Source organism: Triturus cristatus, chromosome 1_1 (genome assembly GCF_964204655.1).
Source record: "Triturus cristatus chromosome 1_1, aTriCri1.1, whole genome shotgun sequence".
NCBI classification, from domain to species: Eukaryota; Metazoa; Chordata; class Amphibia; order Caudata; family Salamandridae; genus Triturus; species Triturus cristatus.
The window spans coordinates 950,396,678-950,409,853 of record NC_140579.1 but is presented as its reverse complement, the minus strand read 5'-3'; positions in this window follow the sequence as shown (position 1 = coordinate 950,409,853).

Below are 13,176 nucleotides of genomic sequence, written 5' to 3'. Positions count from 1 at the left end.
GCCCGAAACCATTGCTGAATGTCATCGTTTTTATAATATTCTTTGACCACATCCTTGGGGATGTGGACCTTCTGTTCCGCTGGGGGGGCCGTCTCTCGGTTCCCCGAGGGCCTCCCGTCCTCATTTCGGGCCTTGAGCTCGAGTTCCTTTAAGCTCCGTTCGTGCTCCAGTTGGAGCTTTCTTCCTTCGTGCTCCCGTTGGAGCTTCTTTTCTTCCAGTTCGCCTTGTACACGCATTTGCTCTACTGCTAGCTTCTTTTCCGCTAACTTCAATTCGCCCTCGATTTTGAGTTTGGCTAACTCGAGTTCATGACTGCGGCTTCTCTCTCTGTCCGCGAGCTCTTCCGGGGATAGGCCCCCGTCTGGTACGATGCCTCGCACCTGATTGCTACTGCTTTCACTTTGGGGGGGTTCGGCTTCGTCGGGGCGCTCCCCCGTGCCTTCCGGGCTGGAGGCCCCGGTCTCCACCCAAGTTTTCAGTGCTTTCTGCAAGTCTTCCTTAGTGTTGAGGCCAGTGGTAGCGATTTTAAGTTCTTTGCAAAATTGTTTTAGCTCTTTGTGTGTGTATTCTTCCAGATGCTCCACCTGGAACACTCTGTTGGCGTTGGTTTCTGCGGAGCTCGTGGCGCTTCCTTCTGCCATCTTTGTTGGTCGTGCGTCCGTCATTTACTGTACGATCTCTAGGTGATGGGCCCGAATCCCGTCGCTTGCAACCAATGTTAGACGGCGACCTCAGAGGAGCCCGGAAAGGGGTCCTGACTACCCTGAGACCCACCCTCAAAGTATCGTAGCCGGGCACTGGCGGGAGATTCCCCAGGGGGAGGACTCTCGCAACTAGGATCGTACTTCTGGCACCACACGACACAGAGGGACCACACTGGGTATTCTCAGAACAAGTTTTATCAAACAGGTATCACTGCAAATATGTACAAGGTGAGCACGGGCTCAAGAGTCTCGGAAAGGTAGGGGGTAGCGGGACTGTCTCTGGTAACGGTTCAAAGGAGGGACGTACCCGGCGCACAGCTCACAATCCTCGAGCTGGGGGGTAGGCTGGTTGTCGTGGGGTCCGGCGGGACCGGTGGAGTCTGTGGAAGCCGCGAGTCACTCAGCGGGCTCAGGTACAAGTTCGGAGGTCTTACGATCTTCAGGGAGCCGCGAGTCGCTCAGCAGGGCTCAGGTACAAGTTCGGAGGTCTTACGATCTTCAGGGAGCCGCGAGTCACTCAGCAGGGCTCAGGTACAAGTTCGGAGGTCTTACGATCTTCAGGGAGCCGCGAGTCACTCAGCAGGGCTCAGGTACAAGTTCGGAGGTCTTACGATCTTCAGGGAGCCGCGAGTCACTCAGCAGGGCTCAGGTGAGTTCCAGTTCCAGGAGCCGCGAACACGTCAGCAGGCTCTCGTTGTTCCAGCGTCGAATCTGCCGGACAGCCCCAGAGCACCCCTTGTTATAGTTCGACCCCTCTTTGATGTCCGGAGTCTGTGCAGGCAGGGGTCTTGTCACCTGGGGGTCGCTTGTCGGGATTTCCTGCTATAGTCTTTTGATTCTTTCAGGGCCGGGTCGGGAGGAGTCCCAGACACCCAGCAGGCGTGGAGCCAGCCCTCAGGGAGGCCGGAGGGCCGATCGAAACCCATCGTCCCGGGGGAGTTCAGAGGTGCGATAGAAACTGCTCCTCCCTCTCTCATCCCCTGGAAGCGGGATGTCCTCCAGCCGGAGTGGCGCCTCTATGCCCGGGTCGCGCTGGGGCCGGGCGGCCATCTTGGTGCATGAAGTGGGCACGCGGGCCCGGGGTGGCCGAAAGGGGAGAGGCCAGGGACGGGGATGTCCGGGTCGGTGCGTGTGTCCTGGTGGGGAGGTTCGGCGGGGCCGGGGGCTTGGGCTGTATGTACCAGGTTTCGGTGGTGCGGGGGCACGGAGGGCCATTCTACGAGGCCGGGTCCAACACACATCCATACAGAACCACAACCACACATAGCCACACACACCACCGCACACAACCACACACAACCCCACACAATCACACACCCAACAGCACCCACCACACACACAACCACACACAACTTCACACACACACCCGTACCCAGCCACACCCATACCCAGCCGCACCCAGCCACACCTACACACAACCACACCCACACCCACAACCACACACCCACAACCGCACCCAACCACACACACAACCACAACCACAGCCACACACACAACCACAGCCACACACACAACCACAGCCACACACACAACCACAATCACACACAACCACAGACACCCACACACAGCCATGGCCACACACACAACCACTCACAACCACAACCACACCCAACCATGCACACAACCCCGCACACCCAACCACACACACCACCCCACATACACAACCCCAAACACACAGCCACAACCGCATACACAACAGCCACACACAACCACAACCACACACAACCACACACACCCGCAACCACACACACACTACCACACACACCCAACCACACACCCAACCACACACCCACAACCACATACCCGTACCCACAGCCACCCACACAACCACACAAATACACCCACACACAACCACAACCATGCACACACACAACCATACACACAACCACCCCCAACCCCACACACAATCACACCCAACCTCACACACACAACCACACCCACAACCACACCCAACTGCGCACACAAGCACACCCAACTGTGCACACACAACCACAAACATACACACACACAACCACCCCCACACACAGTCACACCCAACCGCACACACAAGCACACCCAACCACATCCACACTCACAACCGCACCCGCACAACCACACACACAACTGCACCCACACAACCACACACAGCCACACACACAACCACATCCGCACTCACAACCACACCCACAACCGCACCCGCACACACACAGCCACACACACAGCCACACACACAGCCACACACAGCCACACACACAACCACAGCCACACACAACCGCACACCACCCACACATCCACCCACCCACCCACCCATCCACCCACCCATCCACCCAACACTCCACCCACACATCCACCCACACATCCACCCACATACACAAGCACATACAACCACGTGCACACAACTGCACACAACTGTACACGCACCACCACACGCACCACCACACGCACAACCACACGCACAACCACAGTCACACACAACCACACACACAAACACAACTGCACACACAACCCCCCACACACAACCCCCCACACACAAACCCCCATGCACAACCCCCCATGCACAACCCCCCCACGCAACACCCATGTGCAACCCCCCACGCACAAGCCCCCATGCACAAGCCCCCACGCACAAGCCCCCACACACAACCCCCATGCACAACCCCCCATGCACAACCCCCCACACACAACCCCATGCACAACCACACGCCCACAAAAACACAACCACACAAACACAACCACACACACATCCATACACAACTGCACATGCACACCCAACCGCACACACCACACACACAACCACATACAACCACACACAACCACAACCGCACCCAACTGTGCACACACAACCACACTCACACCCACAACCGCACCCGCACACACAACCACACACCCACAACCACACCCAACCACAACCCCACACCCATCCCAACACCCAACCCCACACCCACAACTACACACACAACCACACCCAACTGCGCACACACAACTGCACACCCCCCCCACACCCAACCACATCCACACACACCCGCACAACCGCACCCACACCTCACACAACCACAGCCAACCACATCCCCACACCCGCACCCACACCACACACACACACCCCACACACACACAACCACACACACAACCACACACACAACCAAACACACAAACCCACACACAGAACCCCAACCCCACACAACCACCCACACAACCACACACAACCACCCACACAACCACCCACACAACCACATACACAACAACAGACAACCGCACACACAACCGCACCACAAGCACAACCACATGTACAACCACATGCAACCGCGCACACAACCACACACAACCACAGGCAACCACATGCAACCACACACACAACCCCACACAACCACACAACCACAATGTTGGAAAACAAGGCAGCATCTGTGAGGCCTGCACAAATAACATGACTACATTTGTCCTTCACTGGGAACCAAACACCCAATTGTAGCGCCTGACTCTCCGAGGGTAGCGTTGCAGAGCAGTCTGAGGCTTACTCAAGGGAGGTGGTGTGGGCTAGTAATCGCCATTTGCAGGTGCACAAAAATAACACTCAATAATTGATTGTCCAGTCTGTACTTTGCTTTATAAAAGTAAGAGTACATTTATTAAACACACACACCACTCAATACTATGCACCAATTTACAAATATACATAAGCTGTTGGAATTACTTTGTGACATTGCATAACATCTCCACCCCTCCCGTGGGGGGGTGGGGTCTAGTAACACCACTCCCATGTATGCACATCAACTTGCCCCCAATGCAGTTAGTTGAACATAACCTGGAGCGAGGGCCCTGCGCACTGGCACCATCCCAGTGGCGACCCACCCCATTACTTCAACAAGCATTAAAAAGGGGTAAACCTGCCTTGGTGACACATGACCCTGACTGAGCATCTCCTACTGACCATAAAGTATGCACCTCTATATCTTAAGGGCTAGCAATCTGGGGTCTTCACCTAAGCGCAGCAGCACAAATCCATGTTTACGCACACTTTAGAATGACAGTACTCATCACCTTGGTTGATCATTTGAATGCATTGCAATTACAACCCCTAAGGGCATCACAGACGAAATCACAGGATTGCGCATATACAGCCAGACACCCTAGCAGGACTGTCTGGCAACATAGCCCCACTTGGCTTATGACATCTCCTTACACATGTGACTTACAGTCCCTTCAAAAGAAGTACTCCTGGCAACTACACTTCTCCTGCAGTGCGCCTCTTCACTTTAAAAGGAATCACAGGTAAAAGCATGGGATTACGTAAATACAGCCAGACACCCTAGCAGGAAGGTCCAGCAACATAACTCCATTTAGCTTAACATCACCTTACACAGGTACTTCACTTTACACATGTGACTTTCAGTCCACCTAAAAAGTAATAACCAATAGTAAATGCATTTTGGTGCAATTACACCACTTCACCTCCAGGGGATGCCCTTCTCCAGACATCCCCAACTCAGCCCTTCACTCCATGATGCACTTCATAGGACACCCTCAGCTGTAGAACATAAGTTCCAGCCTAGAAGGCTTTAAAGGCTGGCTGAGCCCTTGAGGGGTTATTCTTTCAGATGCCCCGTGAAACTTAGGGGTGGACTGTTCTTCTTTATGCTGGGGAGACTGCGGTGCTCCTGAAGCCCCCCTGCACCCCTTTTCACACATGAGGGTGACCCCCTCCTCTGGGGGCCACCAGGCACCAAAATGGCAGATTTCTTCGTGCTGGGGGGGGGGAGATTGCGCTCCTCCAGCAGCTCCCCCAGCACCTTTTCACAAGTGAGGGTGAGCCCCCTCCTCTGGGGGCCACAAAGCACCAAAACGGCAGATTTCCAAATGTCTGGCGAGGCATTATGGGGCGCTTCATGCTCCTCTTTACCAGCCCCAGCCACTGGGAACACTCTCTTCCGCCCTCAGGGTCTCTGATTCAGTAGGGTGCTGTCTTCACTGGCTCCCTTCGCCAGCCTTTCACCAGGCTCTCCTCCTGGGCCTCTCTTCTCCCTGCGCAGAGGCCCCTGCTTCTGTGCACCAGTCCTGGGCTCCTCTTCTGGTGCTGATAGGGTCCTGGGGGCAGTCAGGGGGTCTCTCCTTCCAACTGCCCATTGCGCCAGGCTCCAGCACCTTCACCCTCAGCAGACCACACACCAGAGAGACCTTCTCTTCCTGTGCAAGCACTTTTTAAAAGTTGAGTGGGGGCTGGCAGGAAGTCTGTGTTGGTCCTATCAAACAGCGACACATCACGTCCCTGCCCCTGCTCCCTCCTTCTTGTCCTGCCTCTGGGTTTGTTCAAAATGGCATCGTCCAGGGCCTCGGCCACATGTCTCGGAAGCACCTTCCCCCCAAGCTGCCTTCCCTCCTTGGTGCAGCCTGGTGCCTGGCACCCAGCGACAGCGGTTGATGGATTGGCCTGTAGCCCCACCCATCTTCTCTTCATGGAGAGGAGGCCCTCGCTTGTGGAAGAAAGGTTATCAATCCATCCAGCTGAGGTCAGCCCTCAGCCTGGGTCTGGTCCTGGCTGGCTACAGAGAAATATGACAGTTCTGGATGACCCAAAAGCAGTACAAATATGACTTTGGACTCTGCAGAATACTTCCTTTCACATTTGTACACTGGACTTAAGTGCGTGTCCGGAATCTGTAGGCCTAATGGAAGCTAATCTAGCCCATGGCTCCACATTATCTTAGGGGAATAATGAAGTGAAAACACAGTAAAACACACTGACTTTTCCTGGCATGTTTCTTTCCAGCGTATAAAGCCTATTCCATGTCACCACCCAATACTGTATAAGTCCTGCCACACAATTCACTTTGTAGCTGCTCCTGGACTGCGCACGCTAGAAATCTCCCCTGCGCAGCCCGTACACGTGTCTGCATGTAACCAGCCCGGTTTCCCTTACTCCAGCTGCTGCGCAGTGGCCTGGTCAGGCCAGGGGAACACCAGTAAAATCCCCATGCAGTCTCTTACATCCTGAGTTCACTGTGGGTGAGTCCCAACTTATGAGGCTCCCCCACACTAAAAGCTCAACAATTAGGTGCTGTGAGAAAGTGGCTCTGTATATACTGTTCCTTAATAGGTACGGGGTGTACAGAGTCCACAGTCCCCAAGGGTTTGACAGAGGCTAAAGTTAGATATAACCTTACTCTCTAAAGTGGTAGCTTGGTCGAGCAGTAAGGCAGTATCAGAGGACAGTGTAAAGCATTTGTTGTACACACTCAGTCAGCAAATGGTCTCACACACTCAATAACTGAACTCTAGGCCAATGGTTTATATGAAAAAAAAATATATGCTTGTTTTATTATAGAACCAACACTTGGATTTAAAATATACTTTCTCAGAATGAGATGTTTCATATAAATACTTTTGCAATATGCAATTGACTTTTGTAAACAGTTACAAGTGGTTGTGTTAGAAGGCGACCTCAGAGGGGCCCGGAGGGGGCCCTGACTGTCCTGAGACCAACCCTCGAGGTATCGTAGCCGGGCACTGGCGGGAGACTCCTCAGGGGAGGAATCTCGTATCTAGGATCGTACACTCGGCACCACACGACAAAGAGACACCACACCGAGAGTTCTTAAGAGTAAATCTTTATCAGATCGGAGTGGTCAGATCTTTATGATCAGCAAGGCAATATATATACAAGTAGAGCGCGGGCTCACAAAGTCCTGGACGGGGGTTAGGAGGTAGCGGGACAGTCTTTGGGGGAATGGATCAAATGCAAGAGTGTATACGGCGCACAGCTCACAATCCTCGAGCTGGGGGATACGCTTGTCGTCGTGGGGTCCGGCGGGACCGAGGGAGTCCTTGGGCGCTGCGAGATACTCAGCAGGCTCGAGTACAAGTTCGGAGGTTTTACGATCTTCAGGGAGCCGCGAGTCACTCAGCAGGGCTCAAGCACAAGTTCGGAGGTCTTACGATCTTCAGGGAGCCGCGAGTCACTCAGCAGGGCTCAAGCACAAGTTCGGAGGTCTTACGATCTTCAGGGAGCCGCGAGTCACTCAGCAGGGCTCAGGTGTTTCCAAGGCGAATCTGACAGACAGTCCCAGGGCACCCCTTGTTATAGGGCGACTCCTCTTTGATGTCCGGAGTCTGTGCAGGCAGGGGTCTTGTCACCTGGGGGTCGCTTGTTGGGGGTTTCCTGCCATTGTCCTTTGATCCTTTCAGGGCCGGGTCGGGAGGAGCCCCCGACACCCAGCAGGCGTGGCGCCAGCCCTCGGGGAGGCCGGTGGGTCGATCGAAACCCACCTTCCCAGGGAAGCGCAGAGGTGTGATGGAAACTGCTCCTCCCTTTCTCATCCCAAGGGGAGCGCGATGTCCTCCAGCCAGAGTGGCGCCTGTAGGCTAGGGTCGCGCTGGGGCCGGGCGGCCATCTTGGTGCATGAAGTGGGCACGCGGGCCCGGGGTGGCCGAAGGAGGAAGGCCTACGGACGGGGGAAGTCCGGGTCGGGTGTGTGTGTTCTGGTGGGAAGGATCGGCCAGGCCAGGGGCTGGGGCTGGTGTGAGGTGCAGGGTCAGGTCTGACTATGTTACGAGGGCCGGGTCTAACACGCGTCCCCCCCAGCTGAAAGCCGGAGAGAACTACCCATCTTCTTGGGGGTTCTCTTCGCTGAGGCGGAAGAATCGGGAGAGGCCATCGGCGTTGGCGTGGTCCGTACCAGGGCGATGTTCCACGGTTAAATCCATCCCCTGGAGGGAGATTGACCACCGCAGGAGCTTGGGGTTGCAATAGGCAACTCTATTTTAAACACAACAATGCACTTAGCTCAATGGAAATTTAAAGTTATTTGCAACAGATTACTTTTTGGATTACTTTTGAAATTCCAGAACTGGATCCTAGATTCAGTCCTGGGTCAGTACTCAGAATCAAGTGATGAAAGTCGACTTAATTACTGTAATGATTTATAAACAATATTTAGCTATTATAAAAGTTGACACTTAGAAAATATTTCAAAGGAAACAGTCAATGATTCCCTATGGAAGAAAATTCAAGTTGCAGGTACAGTATGTTCTCGTTACTTTTGTAATCCAGTACTGGTTGCCTAGACTCAGTACTGGGACCTTTATCCAAAACAGGTAAGTAATTACGTTTTCAGATATTATACGATTTTTAAAGAATATTTAAAGATTGCAGAAATTGACACAAGAAATTTCACAGAAAGACAGTCAATGATTTCCTATGGAAGAAAATTGGGTAACGGGTAAGTACAGTTGTAAGTATTTTTCAGAGTCAGAGCTGGGCACCAAGATTCAGCACTGGGAGCTCACCTAAGAGCAGGTGAGTAATTTCGTTTTCGTTACTCGGCTGATTTTTGGTGAATATTTTGAGATTTGAAAAGTCCACACTTAGAAGAAATTTCAGGAAAAAGCCAGTCAATGTTACCCTATGAGGAAAATAGAGTTATCGGTTTAAGGGTAAGTACTCAACTGGCAGAGTTGAGGTTCTGAACATAGACTCAGGGGTCCCCCAGGGTCAGGTAGGTACAGTTGGTTCACCCTCAGCAACTCTAGGGCGGCCGGGTGCAGAATGAGTTAGGCCCAATGTTATCCTATGAGGGATAGGGGGCCTTGGTTGGTGGCTGCTGACTGGTAAGCCACGCGGCTGTGGGAGCTGGGCTCCTGGTCACTTACTCAGGGCAAGTGGAGAAGTAGGTAGTTGTAGAGGTTTCACTGCCAGGGCCACTCGGGCGGCTGGGTGCAGGGTGCTTTTGAGCCTTCGGGCACTCAATTGATTTCAATGGTGTTGGACCCGGCCTCGTGGCGTGGTCCTTAACCCCCCTGGACTGTGGCCGTTCCCCGCCCCGGCCTTCACGGGCCACCCGTCTGAACTGCTCCAAGGCCCTTCACCTGGAACTGCACGTGGTCGCATGCTCCTCATGGCTCCGCCATCTTGTTGGCATCTACGTCACCCCGTACACCAGCCGGCGCGACCCCGCTCAACCCGGCCTCGACCCCAGCGAAGCCCCGACCTCGAGGCACCACGGACTGGCCAGGGGGTGCCGCAGGAACCATTCATCGCCCCCGGCGGAGGACGGTATCGTTGGGACCCCCAACTGTCCTCCCCTCTCGAGGTGTGATCGCCCTGCAAACTCCCATGGGCCTGGCGCCTCTCCTGCTGGGCGTCTGGCCACCTCCACCCGGCCACTCCGCCCCCTTGGGCGCAAGGGTCCGGACATCAAAGGGCTCCAGACCTATATCTGGGGCGACCCCACCACAGCTCGGCAGTTGTATCCCGGAGTCGAGAGCCCTGCTGATCGAATCGCGGCTGACCCTACGGAGAAGAACTCTTGTCGGAACCATCACGAGCCCTGCTGACTGCGTCGCGGCTCCCTCTTGTGAACCTTTCCTGAACCACCTGGAACATCGGAGCCCTGCAGACGCCGTCGCGGCCCCACCTCGCTGAGACCTTCCTCGGAGCCCTGCTGACGACGTCGCGGCTCGAGCTGAGCAGAAACCATCTTGAGAGCCCTGCTGATTGAATCGCGGCTCTCCACGAACTGTACGCCAGAGCCCTGCTGACGCCGTCGCGGCTCGACCCCTCCGAGATCGGAGGTCCTCCAGCTTGAGGATAAGAACTGGGCCCCAGGTACCCTCGTACCACATTCCTGCCAAAGACTGTCCCGCTACCCCTACCCTTCCAAAGAGACATTGAGACTTTTGGTGGATCCCACGATCCCTTCGTGTAAATATTGAACTCGTAACCTTTTATTGATGATAAAGAATTGCTTGTCTTGAGACAACCTCCTTGAGTCCGGTGTGGTGGTGTTACTGTGCTAGTACGTGATAGGAGAAGGATCTCTCAGGAGACTTCTCGGCAGCGCTCGGCTACTTCGTGCAGTGCGAGGGCCCCCCTTGGTGGTCTCACCGACTCCTCGGGGTCCGCCTTCCAACATTTGGTGGCCAGCGACGGGATCCGAGCCGAACGCAGTACGTACCAGCCAGTACCCACTAGCTACCCATCCAAACGAATAGCATCATGAGCAGCCAGGAAAACAACGCGACAATGGAGTTCCAGCCCGAACGGCTGGAAGAATATACGCACAAAGAATTAAAACAGTTCTGCAGAGACAAAGGCATTGCAACCACCAGCCTCGGTACCAAGGAAGAGATGCAGAAAGCTCTGAGGACATGGCTGGAGGCCGGGGCAGGCCCCTCCCAGGAAGAAGGGCCCTTGCCCCTGACGGAGACCACAGCAACCGCACTGACCCCGGCAACCGGAGGACGAAAGAGCCTAGAAACCGGCCTCTCCGAAGAAGAAATACGAGAGCGGGAAAAGGTCCGGAGCCACGAGCTAGAGCTCGCCCGACTGCGACTGGACGGCGAACTCCAGCTGGCAGAAAAGAAACTGGCCCTCGAGCAGCTACGCCTTCAAGAAGAGATAGAAGAGAAGAGACGACACCGGGAGTTGGAGGAAAAGAAGCTCACCCTTGAGCACGAGCGCAGCCTCAAGGAGCTCGAGATCAAGGCCAAGAACGGAGGGACCAACACCCCCAGTACGAGAGACACTCTACCGCCTGCCGAGGCCAAAGTACATATCCCGAAGGAGGTCGTCAAGGAGTATTACAAGAATGACGATATCCAACAGTGGTTCAAGGCCTATGAGGTGGCCATGACCTCCCATCGAGTGCCCCGAAAAGACTGGGGCGCAGGCCTGTGGGGGCGATTCCTGAGTGAAGGGCGGGACACGCTGCTCCAGCTACCGGAGGAAGTGATGACCTCCTACGATCACATGAAGGAGGCCCTGCTCACCCGCTACGGGCTAACAGCGGAAATGTACCGCCAGCGGTTCCGAGACTGCAAGAAAATCCCGGGTACCACATGGGTGGAATATGTGGACTTTTTTAGTCGGGCCCTAGAAGGGTGGATCAAAGGCAGCAAAGTAACCACCTACGGGCAACTGGTCGACCTCATCGTGTGGGAACATCTTTCCAACAATTGCTTCGTGGAGCTGAGACAGCACCTCCTCGACAGCAAAATGACCGACCCGCGGAAACTGGCCGTCGAGGCCGATCGATGGGTCAACTCCCGGGTCCCCCGGAGCTCAATGGGGGAGTACCAGAGGAACCCCAACGGACCCCCACGCCAGCGCGGTGGGGGGGGAGGGCCGAACAGGAACCGAGACCCTCCCGCTGGGGCCCCCAGGAGCCCCCCTCGAGGGCCACCGCAGCCACATCTCTCCCCGAGCCTAGCACGAAGGGTGGGCCCGGCCCGACCCGGACCACGGCCACCAGTGACCTGCTATGGCTGCCAACAAACCGGACACTTTGCCAGCGACCCGGCCTGCCCTCTGAACCGAAGAAACGGGGCCGGCGGGCCCCCGCCCCGGCAGCTGACAGCCGCCGCCTTGGGGGGAGGAGAAGAGGAAGAAGAGGCCCTCGACCGAGAAAACACTGAGTGGGAGCCGGCAGCCATGTCCCTGGTCTGCCTGGGTAGCCGGGAGATGGTACCCTGCACCCCCATCCCAACCAACACCCAGAAGTACCGGCAGCAGGTCACGGTCAACGGACAACGGGCCGAAGCCCTTCGCGACACCGGCGCCAGTATCACCGCTGTCCGCTGCCACCTGGTGACCCCTGAACAGATTCTACCGAATGTGCTGTGCCCTGTCCGGACGGCCGACAACAGTGAAAGCCTATGCCAGATGGCCCTGGTCCCCTTCGAGTGGGGAGGGGTGACGGGCCTGCTGAAGGTGACAGTGCGCGACGACGCCCCGGTCGACTGCCTCCTGGGGAACGACTTGGAGAGTTCCCCCTGGGCTCAAGTAGAACGACGAGAGCACCTCCGAATGTTGGGACTGGCTGATTGGGCCTGCGCCATCACCCGGTCCATGACCGCCCAGGCCCCCCGCTCATCCTCGACCTCCGGGACCGCCCGACCCGAGGGGCTCACACCCCCTCCCGCCAGCAGCGAGGAGGAGGCGGACACCGACCCTGGGTCCAGCGAATCCTCCCCCGAAGAGATGACTTCTCCGAGCGCCCTACCAGAGCTGACGCAATGGCAACACGAAGGGGGCCCCACCCGAGAGCAGTTCCAGCAAGAGCAACAGTCCTGTCCCTCTCTCGAAGGGGTCCGGCAGCAGGCGACCGCGCAAGCCAACGGTGACCAGACCGGCACCCACTGGATCTACTGGGCCGAGGGCCTGTTGTACAGTGAACAGAAAGTAGCAGAACTCGGGGCCAGCCGCGTGTTGGTGGTCCCCCTCCGCTTCCGGGAGTTTCTTCTCAACCTGGCCCATGATGTGCCCCTCGCCGGACACTTGGGGCAAGACAAAACGTACAGTCGTCTGGTGACCCACTTCTACTGGCCCCGGATGCGGAGAGATGTGGACAACCACTGCCGGTCCTGCCAGACCTGCCAAGCCAGCGGAAAGACGGGGGGTCGGGTCAAGGCCCCCCTCCAGCCCTTTCCCGCCGTCAGCACCCCGTTTGAACGGGTCGGAATCGACATTGTGGGACCCCTGGACCCCCAAACCGCCCTGGGCCAC